Source organism: Mandrillus leucophaeus, unplaced genomic scaffold (genome assembly GCF_000951045.1).
Source record: "Mandrillus leucophaeus isolate KB7577 unplaced genomic scaffold, Mleu.le_1.0 Scaffold615, whole genome shotgun sequence".
Classification (NCBI taxonomy): Eukaryota; Metazoa; Chordata; class Mammalia; order Primates; family Cercopithecidae; genus Mandrillus; species Mandrillus leucophaeus.
The window spans coordinates 1,274,013-1,290,535 of NW_012106642.1; the positions used below are offsets into that span (position 1 = coordinate 1,274,013).

General features: G+C 34.3%; 1 protein-coding gene across 2 annotated transcripts in view; it reads right to left on the bottom strand.

The window, feature by feature from the left end:
- The window catches only part of TFPI (tissue factor pathway inhibitor (lipoprotein-associated coagulation inhibitor)), a 98,470-nt gene extending 90,649 nt beyond the window's left edge, over positions 1-7,821 (bottom strand). For both annotated transcript variants that reach the window (XM_012000078.1, XM_012000080.1), the window contains exon 1: positions 7,517-7,821. The gene's annotated coding sequence lies outside the window, so the exon portion shown is untranslated. The remainder of the gene's footprint in view (positions 1-7,516) is intronic.
- Positions 7,822-16,523: the final 8,702 nt, after the last annotated feature.

Sequence of the window (16,523 nt, forward strand, 5' to 3'; positions counted from 1 at the left end):
ATGTCTGAACCAAATAAAGGTTTTCAAGAATAAAATTCTGCACAACTACGAAAGCTGGTAGCTCCAAATGAAAGGAAATGGAATAAAAAATGAATGCAAGATAATACAATGAATTTTTGGCGTGAGAGGAGAAAAAAAGAATAATATATTAAATGTGTATTTCTCTATTATAATTACCACACATATTAAAAATGGGAATGATATATAGAGATAGAGAGACCTGTGGCTACTTTTGGCTATTTTACCTGCTTTTTGTATTTGCTCTTCTAGGTACCTGTTATTGAGTTAAGTAAGCAAATGGTATTACCTTTTTAAAAAATTTTAAGGATTAATAGCTAAAAAGATCAACTCAGTTTCTTCATTTCTCCTGAAGGCCTGTTTCCATCAGATTTTATCTCTGTCTAGACAAAAATATTGGAGACTTCTCAACTTTCTGCTTCTAATGATCTCAACTTGTGGTATGACAAAAGGAGAGCAAAATGTTCACTCAGGTATGGGAATTGCTCACAAAAATGTTACTTTATTATATTTAGGGAAAAAAGGGGGCAAAATTTACACTCACAATACCTGAGATTGGATTTCTAGAACCTTTTGGTTTCAGATTTATGATGAATTAGAAAACTTTCTGCTTAGAAAAATGTTATAGTTTCAAATACTATTTAAAAGTTTTATCTTTAAGTACAATAAACATGATAAATAATGATCAATGTTTTCACTCCTATTAAGGAGAGGATTTTTAGTAGTAAAAATAAGCCTTAATGTGAAAAAGCTAAGAATTCATGATTGCTTCTAATGACAGTATGTGGGAGGGGTCTGAGTTTGGTTCAAGAGAGGAACTACAGCTGTTAGTGACTACAACCATCTGCCCAGATGACATCGTGATCAACTGCTCTGAATCACTCTAAAGGAACGAAGAGTCAGGGCAGCTGAGTCATGGTCGCCCAGGAGTCATTAAGAAGTTGATCTTCAATCACTTCCATTCAAACAGAAAAAATCCCACGCAGGATGAGAACTATGGTTCCTGAGAATGACAGGCAATTGGTGCCACTTTATTTACAGAATCCAATAAATAGTTCTCTTTGTTTCACATGTTTAATGCTCATTATTTTACATTTTTATAAAGACCACTTAGTCTGAATTGCCATTCATCTCTTTCCTATCAAAATCCTACCCAACACATAATCATATCATCAGAAATCAGATGTTTTCTTGTTTAATGCCCTACCTAACTCATTCGATTGTAATTTTCTGGGAATAGTGACCAGAGATTTGATTTTTTGTAAGTTACATCAAATCCTCATTACTTTATAAATGATGAAAATTTGTCACATGGTACACTTTTCATATCTTTCAAAGGATTAATATATAAAAAGTACATGGTTAATGCTCAGCTTTAAAGATATTAAAATTGAATCTGCTTATTCAAGTATAATGATAGAACTGAAGAAATCTTAAAATGGTTTAATCTCTTCCTTGGCTTTCAAAAATATAAAGTCTTCTTCTTTATTGGAGATTTCTTTATCCATAGAATATCTTAATTCCCCACTCCCCAACTTCCTCCCCATGTCAAGTTTTTAAAATTTTTAAAAATATTTTAAAATATTGTGTTTATTATATTATAAATGTTATAAAATATTGTGTCTTTAAAATATTTGTGTTGTCTTCTTCAGGATATATCATTGATTGACACTCTTTTTGATTCTAGTTATATATACTGTTATCCTTGGATATTAAAGTAGGTCTCAAATATAGCTTTCATGGTGGTGTGTAAGATTCTGAGAGAGCTGGAAAAAAGGTATAAGCTCCCTTCTAAAGTGCAAGTATATACTTGCAGAGATATTTTTTCACTTACATTTTTGGAGATCATCCATGGTCTCCCCATGTCTTTTACAGAAGAGGCTTCTGGCACCTATTAGGGAAGCTTATATCTTCCTTATCTCTGTACTAGATGATAATATCGAATGCAGGTAAGTGGTGGTGGGGAGAGTAATACGGACAGAATAGTGATATGGCAAACATTGGCATCTCAGAAACTTTTTGCTTTTTTGAGGGCTCTTATTAATATTTGCAAACTTTAAAAAGGCTTGAAAAGAGTTACCCAGCGCTTACCACATATAGAAAAACAGATATCTCTTGTTATGGGAATTGAGGCTAGTCCACATTCCCCTAGATTAAACATCTTTCCTCATTTGGCACATTCTTCCGCTGTTCCTTAAGAAAAAAACATACTAAGAAAAGTTAATTCTGGGAAGTCTAGAATTAGAATAAAATTACTGACACTAAAAGGAAAGCCCAGATATCTCTTAAAACATGCTTATCTTAATTTTTTTGAAAACTCACATTAGCACCAGATCATTTCTTTAATGCGTACCAATTTCCTTTCTTCATTGACTAAATAGCTTTGCTAAATGAGATTAAAACCACATAACTCAAATGAGATATATAAGATCTCGAATAATGTTCACATAGCTATAAAATCAAATTCCAATGCTAATATAAATGATGTCTACTACGTTTGTCATTTATTTGGGATTATCTGTTTGCCTCAAGTGGTGCAAAAAAATTGAGCAGGAAGCACCTGAAGCTTCCTTTCACAACAAGAGAAAGTTGTAATTTGTATTTACTTTACCCAGCTTTCTTCATATGAAAGTAGCCAAGAAGCAGGGAAGGAAAGACAATTACAAGAAATTGTGATAGGAAACTATTGGGAAAAGCAATTTGTAATTTCTGATAAAACTCTAGGTACCTAACCCTGAGCACTCATTGTCTGACAAGTGGGAAGTGCCTGTTGAACAAGTGACCACTTGACTGATTTTAAGCATGTGGAGCTCATTTGTAATCTAAAATATAGAAGGGAGTGAGATTTTAGCTTCCTGAATAGCTATTTTTATTTAGAAAAAATAATGAACCAATAAACTTCTCATATAAGATGAAATAACTATTTTCTAGAAACAGTGATCTTATGTTCTTCATTGTATAAACACATATGTACTCATATAACATAGCTCCTGGGATACAATAAACAATAAATGTATGTTTATCTTATTTAGGCAAACTAAAAGTTGCAGGCCCTGTGCCCTTAAATTTTTAAAATCTATATTCATATTTTGTTTTTTAAGGTGTTATGAAAATACAATTTTAAAAGCCCATCTATTTCTAACCACAATGTATTAACAGGGATTGGATTTTTCCACCCACCTAAAATAAATAAATAAAAAAAAAGCAAAATAAAATGAATTATATTGGTCAGTGGAGAGCAGTGATTTCATAGAGATAAGAAACAAGTGTTTAGCCCCACATTTGTACATTTGTTCCACCAGACTGAGTGGAGACTCAGTTTAGCTTCTATATGAAAGTTCAGGAAGGAGGAACTCTATAAGAACCCAGTGGTCTCTCTCAGTTTGGGAGACAAAGCAGACAGAGTCTCAGGAGGTAGTTAGGGTATACAGTACCAAACGTCAGAGAGGACAGAGTTATACAGAAAGAAAGATCCAGAGATCTTCAGATGGACTTCTAGTCTTCAGCTCAATATTGATCTGTTGCATTCATAAGAGAAAAGTTGATCTGTTGCATTCATAAGAGAAAAGTCTGAAGACTGGGGGAAGCACCACCTAAAAGGGTTAGAGGGGCCCACACATGTAAAGCAGGGAATATTTTTGTGTTCCCAAGTTGCAAAACTCTCAGTTCATGAAGCATTAAGTATAGTACTCAGCTGTTTGCATCAGTAGTAGGAAATAATTAACCATAGAATAAACAATTATCTGGTCTTGCCTAACAAAATTTAATAGCAAGACAACAAAATAGGAAACAGTTTCTAAGTAACGTAACTACATCCCAGAAGAGAGCTCAAGGATATTTATAGAAATACAACATACACCAACACCCAATAAGGTAAAATTCATAATATTAGGCAACCACATCAAAATTACTAGGGATGCAAAGAGCAGTAGAATATAACTCATAATGAGAAAAGTCTAAATGACATAGAAATGACATAAAAAACAGAATTAGCAGACAAAAATATTAAAAATTTAAAGTATTTCCCATATGTTCAAAAAACTAGAAAAAAGTTGTATTACATTTTAATATAACCATTGTGATTCATTTTCTGATATGAAAATTAATCTTTGAAGCTTCCTAAATGGACTTTAAAATATTACCAAAATATTCATAATAAACACCATTATTCTGGAGACTTACCCTGTTTCTGAGATTTATTCTGCTTTTAAGCCTTGGGAAATGAGGAATGAGGAATGAAGTGATGCTTTCAGGTGAATTATCATAGAATTCAAGGACTGGATAGAAATAGATAAGGGTCAAGATGAGGAGGAGAGATAGACTAGGTTGGCAGCCGTGTGGTGGCAGCACTTGAAGGTGTGTGGTATAGTTGGAGGGTGTCAAAGGCACATTGTGCTTGGTAATAAAAACTATTTACATTTTATCAGTGTCCTACTGATGAATACTTTCACATTTCTGATGTTGAAATAGCTTTATTATGCCCTAATCAACAACATATAATATTTTTTACTCACATATTAACTGGGCAATTCCTTGCAATAATTCTAAGTCTATACAGAGACCTAGAATTGTTCCATATGGAACAATTGGGATAGTTGTATTGCAGCATTGGGACTTCTATTATGGGCCATGATGTCCTTATATTCTTTTGTTTTTGAAATAATTTTAACACCTCGCTGTTCCAACTAAGAGAGGACACAACATTGCAAATAGAGGCTTAAAGAGAAAACAGTGGATTTGACTTGGGCCCATACTTTCTGTTATTGTTGGTTTGAGGAAGAAGAAAAGTAGAGGTGATGAAGTTGCCCTCAACAACTGGTAGTTACTGGTAGTTGAATCTCAGGCTGTGGTTCTACTCGGCACCTGACACTTGAAGAAGTGAAGACAGGGAGAGAAAGGTACTGGGAAGACTGGGCCCCTGGCATTGATACGTAACACCAAGAAAGCAGTCAGTGAGGATCTCAGAAAGCCAGGAGAGATGGTCTATTATGAAGAGTACTTGCTGGAAATACTTGAACACTTCCCTGTTTCTGGTGAGATTTGATATCCAGAAACACATGTCTTTTGAATTCAAGTTTCTCCTAATGCACACTATAGCAATCAGAAAGAATTATAGTGCTGCTATATTTCTATAAAAGATAGGAGAATCTACCTTTGACACTAATGCATGAAAATATATTTGTGTTTTAAAAAGGCAAACTGCCAAATTTAATTCTTCCGATGAGTTAATTGCTATAGGTGGTAAACAAAAAAGGATGGCTGTTTGTAGAAGGCCTTTATTGTGAATAAATGAGTTGTATTGTAGTACAATTCTTAGATCATGTCCACATAGAAAAAGTAAATTGATGATATAATTAACCCATGTTAACCTATATTGTAATTCAATTTAATTAATTTATACTGGTAAGATTTTTTTGAAAATCCTAGTCTAATTAATTAATGTCTTCACTTTTCATATTGTCTCTTCCTTTTTATTTTTGTAAGGATGTTTATTTTGCATTTTTTTCTTGTATTAGGTAGAGATATCAGTTGAAAGATACTTTAAAATTTTGTGACACTGAGTTTAATCAACCAAACATTCCTAAGTAATTGATAGCATATTTACTATTTGGTTAGATGGATAGGCACTCTGGTATTAAATTAAGTCTCTAAAGTTGGCATTTTTTTCTCCGTTAGTTTGCCATCTTGCCCACTTATATCTTGAATTTGAAAGATGTAAATAAATAAGATTAGAATATGAATTTTTAACATAATTAAATTGTTTTGAAAATTAGTTTGTTACAAAATATGTTCTCATTTTATGTATTATTAATTTAACAATAAGTTTTATGACAGAAGATTTTAGTCAAAATAGTTACACAATCAACAAGCAAATGATATACAGGCAATCAATCAGACCATCAAATACCAGTTGATAACATAATCCATTTGGACAGGAACCACATTTCCAAAACGAGTTTTGATTTAGTCATTGGACGTAAAACAAAAGATATCAGACTGTATCTTAAAAACAAGCAAACAAAACAAAACAAAAACTTGCCCAATTCAGTATACCTAATAGAGACAGAAATCAAATAATAGTATATGTCATTAAACTTTTCCAACAAGATTCTGTGGTCACCTGAAGTAGAAAAACTTGGTTTTCCAATATAACTACTCAAATCGGTAAAAATAAATATTTTAAAACTTTGCTCTTATTTTGAAATTTTACTTTATTGTGTTAGTTATCTGTATTTACATTAATATTTTTCAGTCTTTATTGATCCCTATTTATATTTTGTATAATTTTATTAAACCGTAGGCCACAAATTAACATTTCATACTCAACTAAATTTCAGGGACTATTCCCTCTTTAGTTTAAGGATTAGATGAGATATGGATACTGTATATTGAAATAATCATGCACTAGAATGATAAATTTAAAATAATCTTTAAAATGTGTTATGGAGATTTTTTCATGTTCAAAAATTTTGCAGTATCTCTCAAAATTGTCACAAATTTCGCCCATCATGTAAATATTACGCTTTTACATATGAAACGTGACTCTCTGTGCAGTATGTTTCCTGCTTGAGTTTTGCCCTTTGTGTTATATTATCTCATGTTATACAAAGTCATTTTGTGACTAATTTCCAGAGCACTGAGTCACAGTGTGGCTGTTGCTTATCTTTTCTTTTTTCCCACATGGTAGTACTCTTGACCCTTATTTTTGGTAATTATTTTAAACTAATGAGTGCTTTTTCATAATTAAATAACTGTTTCTCTCATATTTCTGTGGTTGTTTACTGCTGTATTATATTCTTTCATTTTTTACTAGAAGCAAACATTTTATAATCAACAGGAACATAACAGTACATCATGTAGGCATGTTATCTATTGTTTAAATTTACAAAATTGCACAATATAGACTTGATCGTAAGTATTCTCGTTTAGGTATCTCAGAATATAACCTTTGGTCTTTGGAGACTTGTAAAATATTTCCTTAGAGAGATTAGTTAATGCTGGCATAAAATATTCAATTTAGATTACGATTATTTTAATGTTTATACCTCATTTTAAATATCAACTAATGGTATTGAAAGATTATTTGAATAGAAGACTGACAGTCTCTTTATTACATGTTACGAAATAAAATGGAAAGGTAAACCAAACTTCCAAAAACTTCCAATTAACTAAGCACAATTAGTAAAGAATTCTACTACAATCTTCAAATTATAAAAAAGCTACATACACCAATTCATTACAAAAATGTTTATGGTTTAAAATCATAAACATTGCACATAAATTTGCTTAAGAATTAAACGCAAAATACTGAGAACTCAAGTTTGGATTTCAGTTTGTTTACTTTGTTTACAGGGAAGGGTTGATTTTCATTTTAGGCAAATAAACAGTGATCCTCCCCTATCAGTTCTTTGCCTCTCAGCACGCTGCTTTTCCCCCCGAGAAAGAAAAAATTGAAGTTATTTCTCATGGGCTAGACAGTATATTGCCAGGTACTCACAAGTAAAATCTCTGATGAAAGTTCTTGGACTGTTTTTTTCAAAACGGAGTTGAGATGATTTTGTTTTTCCTTCCAAGTATTGAAGAGAGGATTTATCTTCTCTACTTCTTCTTTTAGAAACAGATCAAGAAACTGGGGATTGAAGAATAACTGAAAGAAACGCAGTCTGATCTTACTAGCAGTGAAAGAGAGAGGTAAGAATTTGACTGTTATCCAGCCTGAAGTCTCTGCTGTCTGTTAGAGCAAAGAGGGAGCCTGAGAGTCGCTTCAGAGATCACTGGCAGTTGGGAATAGCCCAACTTCCTGTTAGGTCACTGCAACTCTGACTCTGTTTAGTCTAAACCTCTTTTTCCTTTCTTTCTCTCTCTCTTTTTTTTTTTTTTAGTGGAGGAAACAGATGAAGGAAACAGCTTACAGCAAGATTTCAGATACGATCATTTTGAACAACTATTTCTTTTACTTTCCAGGATTGTTTTTGTAATCAGTTGAAAAAGAATGCTTTTTCTCCCCCTAGAGTTAGGGTTTAAAAAAAAAATTACATATTTATTATTACATTGTTAATAAATAAACTTTTTTGCAGTTTGTTTCTTCTTCAAGTTATTTCATTTGTTTCACCCACTGTCAATATATTTATTTTTTTAAAAAAGTCTGAGGGCTACCATTGGACGTTTCTCTTAGTGAGACAATGTAATGCATTATCCATTCCAGGAGGTCAGGCTTTGAGCCCTACCTTAGCTACTTGCTAGCTTGGCTACTCAGCCAAGTTATTTGAATTCACTATGCCTCAGTTCCTTTGTTCCTAAAATGTTGATAATAAGAGTTTCTGGGCTTGATATAAGTACTAAATGGCTTAATACATAAAAAGCACTTAAGGCAGGCCCCAGTGTGTAGGGAACCTCCAATAAATGTTCACTATCATTATGGCTGTTTTCTGTATTTCTGTTATTATTCTACACAATATATAAATATTTAAAGATGCCAACCAGAGTCTCTCTGCTGTATGTCCCTACCATTGAGGTTTATCCTTACTGTTTCTGTATTGGAATTATGGTCATATCAGACTAAGATCACTAGAGATCTAATACATTGGCAGAATCTACTTTGCCAGGAAGGCTGAAGACCTTTGTTCAGAAAATATATGAGTTTCTTGCTTCTCCATTTCAGATTCTTTGTGCCTTCAATTTTTCTTGCTTTCCTTAGACCTCTCTGTAAAAGGTAATCTTTCATCTTGTGTGTTTTTAATACGTATTGAATAATTATTTGGTGACTGGAACATAAATTATCTTATTTAATTCTCACAACTAGCTTATAAAGAAGGTCCTCTTTGTATGCCCATTTCATAGGTCTAGGAAGATTGAGTTCCGTATGTGGAGCTGTGATTCTAATGTCATGCAGTCTGACTTTAGAGCAAAAATGCTTTACTCCTCCTCTATGCTGCCTTCACACTCATGTTCTAGATTTCATATCATGTTAATAACTTATCTCTTATTAGGTCATGCCCTGCCCCTCAACCACAATCAAAGCTCTCATCTCACTCAGACTGTAGAGGAAAGTCCCTTTTTCCTGGTACAACAATGGACCTTGATTAGACTTTTGATGAATCTATAGCTCAGGTAGAGGCAAGCTCAGCCAATCAGATTTTCTTTCTTGAAAGCATAAAATGAGAACTATAGAAAAAGTACATAGTGTAAAAATAAATTAAAATGTCAGGACTATCTACATTTATTATGTCAAGGAAAACAATTAAGCCTTAGGGACTGTCACATAGCATATCTGCAGTTCTGCCCCTTAGATGGTAGAGTGGCTCTTTTCCTGATTGTTCTTGTTCTAAAAATGACTAGCAGATACCAGATATCAGATCTTCCCCTACTTCCGATTACTCCTCTTTGTTATAGATTAACTGCCTCCTTTATTGTCTGGTACCTAATTCAGACCAGATGGCGCCCAAGACCCCATGACTATTACATCTTCAGTGTGGAATGTTAAATATACTTTTCTCAAAACAAAGCACCACCTGGACCGATCAGCTAATTGTAACTATGCCATTAAGGCTTATGAAGAAAGATGCTGAAATTTTGTTAAGCTTTCCTAAACTTTGTCCCTATAAGTGATCCCAAACGTTTTTTTTTTTTTTTTTTTTTTTTTTTTTTTTTTTGAGGCGGAGTCTCCCTCTATCTGGTTCTGTACCCCAGACTGGAGTGCTGTGTCGTGATCTCGGCTCACTGCAAGCTCCGCCTCCCCGGGTCACGCCATTCTCCTGTCTCAGCCTCCCGAGTAGTAGCTGGGACTGCAGGCACCCGCCACCACACCCGGCTAATCTTTTATATTTTTAGTAGAGACGGGGTTTCACCGTGTTAGCCAGAATGGTCTCGATCTCCTGACCTCGCGATCCGACCTCTCAAAGTGCTGGGATTACAGGCATGAACCACCGCGCCCGGCCCTGATCCCAAACTTCCGTACTTCTGAACTCTGACTTCCATTCTTTGGAATTTGTCCTTCCTGAACAGCTTGTCCTCAAACGTTGTGCTTTAATAAACTCTCTTTAAACTAGATTCTGACTCTTTTAGTTATTTTAGGTTGACAACGGTAAATTTCAGGCTCTTAACTAAAAAGCCGGATAGAGAAAGGGCTGATAGCCACAGTGTCTGTGAGCAAGATGGTTATGTGGTGAAAGCTGGTTGATAGGATATTGAGGACAAGAATAAAGGGAAACAGGTAACTTCTAAGAGAGAACCAGGGAAAGAATGAAAGCAAGAGGAAGAGTGAGCAAATGATGTGAGCATGATGTCTGAGCTCTACAGCGGCAGCACATGCCCAGGCCTAGCTCAAGTTTTCCAAAGTACTCAGGAACATGCATCCTTGCAATAAACCCCTTTTTGTCCTAAAGTCATATAAAAATGTTTTTCTTAAAATGTTAAGAACCCTATCTGAAAGAGCCATCGCTGAGTGGTTTTATTTTAACACCAGAGATGATCAATTTCATAGTTAAGCTGTGCTTGGCATCAATGAAAAAAAAAAATGTAACTTGCAAAACCTTCAGTATTCTTGTGCTAAAGAGAATGTGAGAACTCGATGTTATGAGATTGTAAAATCAGCCTGATGTAACTATGGACTCTGTAGACTCAGCTCTTCCCTCCCAAAGGCTTGTGCAAGATCCCTTCTGTGCTTTTTTTTTTTTTTTTTTTTTTTTGCTAGTTTACCATTTCATTGTGTATAACTCTAAGTCTAATTTATTTGGATAAAACAAATATTCTCACCAACAATTTGTCTATCTGCCTTTGTATCTCAAACCTCTCTGTGTCTAGTAAGTATCTGGATCTTTTCATTTCTCACCATGTTTTGTTGTTTTTTCTTTCCAACTCACACGTGTCAAATATTATCAGTTTTTAATATAAGATTTAATATTTCTTGACTAAGATATAAAAATAATCATGTTTCCTTTACTTGCCCTACCTATCAGGAGACATTTCCTAACTTTATCCTTTAAGAATGTTGGCTGTTAAAACATATTTGATGTTTCAGTAAGTTCAGGTAATTCTAACTGATCATGGTGAGAAGGTCACACATGGTTGCAGGATAGAGAACACTAACATATTAAAACTTCAGATTCAACAGAGGTTTTCATAAATATCCAAAACAAAATTAAATTTTATCACATCAAGTATTCATTTCATGCTTTTTTGTCTACTTTAAAGTGGGTAAATATTAGATATTCCATTATTTCGTATTTCAAACAATTACTTTTCGTACAAAATGTGACTGCAAAGATGTTTAACTGGATTGGGTGAAGGGTGAGTCCTTGAGCTTTACTTTTCATTCCAGTCTTCATCTTTATATATAGAATCTAAGCCATATACTGTTTTTAGTTCACTTTTTCTGAAAATGGATTTCTGAAAATGGATTTCTGAAAACGGATCAGCAAATGAAAACAATGGACATTTTCAGATTTCAGATGTAAAAAAGAATGGCCTCTAGGCTATATCAGATTATATTTATTAAAACTCTATGTAATAGGTAAGACACATGCAAACATGATTTTAAACATGCCTCTATATTTATTTAATCATTACTGAAATGTATTTAGCTCTGAAGTCCCTATGTTTACTGATGTGGAAAGTGCAATCTTGCTTTTTGCAGGTAATTTATTACTAGCTAAATTATCAGTTAAAATGTGGTCACTTTGGGGAAAATTTAGGCAATTCAGATGTGTCCTGCTCTCATTCCTTCCCTTCTCTGGAGAGCACCTGAACCTTTGGGAGGACTGGGGAAGGACCCTGCCCCATTTTCTCCTCTCCATCCGGACTGCCCTCTACTAAGAGGGCTCTTATAGCTTGATTGTGTCTATTACAGGCAAGATTTAAAATTAAAAATGTGTTCTCACTTCAGATCATAGTTCTTGCAATTTAAAGCCTTGTCTTTCAAGAAAATCTTCTTTTCTGTGGGTTGAAACCTCCATTCGGCAAGTCACATGAAGTTCTTTTTGCTCTTATCTTTATCTGCAAGGGATAAAGGGTAAGGACAAAAATAAATGGAAAAATGTATCATGTGGCAAATCAAAATACTACCAACTATAGTTCAGCCACCTTATTTTTAGCTAAATTTAATATCATGTTCATTTTAACAATAGTTGAGATATCTAATATTAAGCATATCATGCATTATCTGCATGATTAATTTCTCTTTAGATAGTTTTTTCAACCATTAAGTATCTCAATTTTTCATATTTCTTAAGAACTTAAAAAAATCCATCTCACAGGGAATGAGGGACATTTAGATACACGTGAAGGAGAAGGGACATACTTAGCTTCTTTTCCTACTCCTCTATGTGGTAGATTTTATTATTTGTTCAAACATATGTATTTCCTTCCCCTCCCTTTTGGTGCCTCTTTGGTAACCAGTGAAAAGAGAATATTTCTCTCCTCTCTAACGTCAGATTTTGCTGCATTACTGGCTTTGGCAAATACAATGAGCAGAAATAAATGTACACAACAGCTGGGTAGAATTTTTATGAGCTTCATGACAAGTGTATGAGTTTTATGTTCTATATTTTTTCCATTGTTTCTGCCAGATGATTGTTATGTTTGAGATAAGGGCTATTCTTTCATAATCATGATAAAGAGGAAAAGAAGCACAAACATAGATGACCCACAAAGGTGATTGAAAATGAACGCTTTGTTGGTAAAAGCTCTGTACATTTGGGAGTAGTTTGCTACCAAGCCTAAGTTAGGCAGAAATGAACAATACACTATCTCGACTGCATGCATATAATGACATTATGTAACCCTGAACCACTGGACTAAATTGGACTGCTAGACCCCACGTCTTCCGTCTCCCTGCGCCTCATCTTCTTCCTACACATTCCTTGCAGCATATGAAGTAGTTTGGGGGAGAATCCCTTCCTGAATTTACCTATGGTAAGCAGCAGCCTTCAACAATTAATTTAACAAGGATCAATTTGAAATATGTTGCAGATTAAAGTAAATTATTGTTAAGCAGCCTAGTAGTGCCAAAAGGGTTTTCAGGAATTTTCTATTCACAAGCAAGCCGAGTCCATCTGTAGGAAAATTCCATCTTCTCAACTGGTTAAATTTTCACATGGATATCAAAATAAATACATACATGCAAAGGTTGAGTGCCAGCATTGTTGTAAGTTTTGTTTGATCTATGTCATATTTATTATTAATAAGATATTTCTTGCTAAGTTGAAAATGAGAATGGTTTTTGAGAAGTAGTTGCAGCATGTGGGACTATGAAACTCTAGTCATGGTTTGAGGGTTACTTAGCTCTCACGGAAAATTTTTCAAGGAAGTATTAGTCATAAATCGCATTAAGGTTTTCACAATAAAATATTACTACTTATTTTTTAATGTAATGTCTCACAAAGAAGAAAAAAAGTTTTTCTGTGGACTGAAAAAATATTTAGTGTGAGATATTACATTAAAAAAATTCTGGTTTTCTATGACCAGACATTCTTCTATATAGTATGGTGATATTATTTAGATATCACTTATATTAATGTAGTTTTTTCCTAATACTATTCATTTATTTCTCTACCTCTTTCTGTGAGAACCTCGTAGGTATATCTATATCTCTGAAATGTAAATCAAGAGGTAATTGATATACATAAATTGATTGACTTTTTAAAGGTGCATAACAAGGGTTTCCTATATGCTTACCTCTGATAAGTAAGTCCTGTACAAATGACACACCTGTTATAAAAGTATCACAGACTCTTAGGTCACAATAATTGATAAAAATCATCTAGCATAAGAAGAGTAATATTCCTATGGCACTTTGCAATCTGTTGCTTCCATCTGTGGACCAAACATTAGGAAAGCCTTGTCAAAGCACAGTGTGTTCAGGGGAGTGAGTCAAAAGTCATGTTATTTAAAGGATACACATTTAGACACCTTAAAAATATATGTACCTCAAAAGCAATATGAAGCAAGCTGGGATATTTAACTTTAGGAAGAAAAAGCTTGGAAAGTGGGGAGAGTATATATTCACATATTATATTATATTACATTATTTTATATTACTGTTGCTAGAAAATTAGTATGTGGAAGAGAGTGTAAATATAATCTATTTTGCTCCAGAGAGAATTAGATGAGTGATAATATTGGGTACACAGATTTTAGCTTAAATTCTGGATAACTTTCTTACTAATTGTAGTTTGCAAAGATTGGATGAGCTGCCCTACAATAGGGTATGTGCTCATTCTCAGGAATGTCAGAGAGTGGCATGTGGAAGCTGCTCGGAAGACATATTGACACTGGTGTCTTTAGTCAAGACACTTTGACTAAACTAAAAGATCTGGAGAATTATCTCTGTTACTCACAATTCTTCTAGACCTCTCCTCCCTTGATCAATAATAAGGATAATGTAGTTACATGTATAAAAACAATAATACAAATAGGCATGGCAATAATAGTTAATGTTTATTGAAGGCTTACGGGGTACCAGAAATTATTCTAAGTCCTTTATGTCTTAAAATTGCTTAATTCTCGCCGGGTGGCTCACGCTTGCAATCCCAGCACTTCGTGAGGCCAAGGTGGGCAGATCACAAGGTCAAGAGATGGAGACCATCCTGGCCAACATGGTGAAACCCCAAATTTACTAAAATCACAAATCAAAAAAATAGCTGGGCATGGTGGCATATACCTATAGTCCCAGCTACTTGGGAGGCTGAGGCAAGAGAATTGTTTGAACCCGGGAGGCAGAAGTTGCAGTGAACCAAGATACACCACTGTGCTCCAGCCTGGTGACAGAGTCAGACTCTGTCTCCCAAAAAAAAAAAAAAAAAAACCGAACTGCTTAATTCTCACAACAAACATGTGAGGTAGGTAATAATATTTTTCCCATTTATAGATGAAGAGAAATTATTAGTGTAAATTCAAACAGCAAATAGAAAACAGTGAAATTTGAATCTTGACAGTTGGATTCTGAGCATACAGTCCTAAATACTATACCACACTACCCCTCTGTTTCAGTAGTTATGTTACCTTTTCTATATTTCACTAGCCATAATAATAAATATCCATTGAACTTCTTAGTTAAATTAAGAAATTCCCAAAGCCAAATCTAGTAATTTAAAAATTATGTATAATCTACAACCCAGAAATTATATCTCTAATATTCTAAAAAAAGTTGCACTCTGCATTTATGCACAAGTAAATACTAACAATGATATATGTAATATACATTTTTTATTATACTTTAAATTCTGGGATATATGTGCAGAATATGCAGGTTGGTTACATAGGTATACATGTGCCATGGTGGTTTGCTGCACCCATCAACCCATCATCTAGGTATTTCACCTAATGCTATCCCTCCTCTAGTCCCTCACCCCCCTATAGGCCCCAGTGTGTGACATTCCTCTCTCTGTGTCCATGTGTTCTCATTATTCAACTCCCACTTATGAGTGAGAACATGTGGTATTTGGTTTTCTGTTTCTGTGTTAGTTTGCTGAGAGTGATGGTTTCCAGCTTCATCCATGTCCCTGCAAAGGACATGAACACATCGTTTTTTATGGCTGCATAGTATTCCATAGTGTATATGTGCCACATTTTCTTTATCCACCATATCATTGACGGGCATTTGGGTTGGTTCCAAGTCTTTGCTATTGTGAGTACTGCTGCAATAAACATGTGTGTGCAAGTATCTTTATAGTAGAATGATTTATAATCCTTTGGGTATATATTCAATAATGGGGTTGCTGCATCAAATGGTATTTGTGGTTCTAGAACCTTGAGTAATTGCCACACTGTCATCCACAGTGGCTGAACTAACTTAACTCCCACCAACAGTGTAAAAGCGTTCCTATTTCTCTACATCCTCTCCAGTATCTGTTGTTTCTGACTGTTTAATGCATGCCATTCTAACATGAGATGATATCTCATTGTGGTTTTGATTTGCATTTCTCTAATCGTCAGTGATAATGAGCCTTTTTTCCGCCTGTTTGTTGGCCACATAAATGTCTTCTTTTTAGAAGTGTCTGTTCATATCCTTCACCCACTTTTTAATGGGGTTGTTTGATTTTTCCTTGCAAATTTGTTTAACTTCCTTGTAGATTCTGGCAAATTGTCTCTGTTTGCAGACGACATGATTGTATATTTAGAAAAACACGTTGTCTCAGTCCAAAATGTTCTTAAGCCGATAAACAACTTGAGGAAAGTCTCGGGATACAAAATCAATGTGAAAAAATCACAAGCATTCTTATACACCAATAACAGACAAACAGAGAGCCAAATCATGAGTGAAGTCCCATTCACAATTGCTGCAAAGAGAATAAAAGACTTAGAAATACAACTCATAAGAGATGTGAAGGACCTCTTCAAGGAGATCTACAAACCACTGCTTAAGGAAATAAGGGAGGACACACATAAATGGAAAAACATTCCATGCTCATGGATAGGAAGAATTACTTTGGCCATACTGCCCAAAGTAATTTATAGATTCAGTGCTATCCCCATCCAGCTACCATTGACTTTATTTACAGAATTGG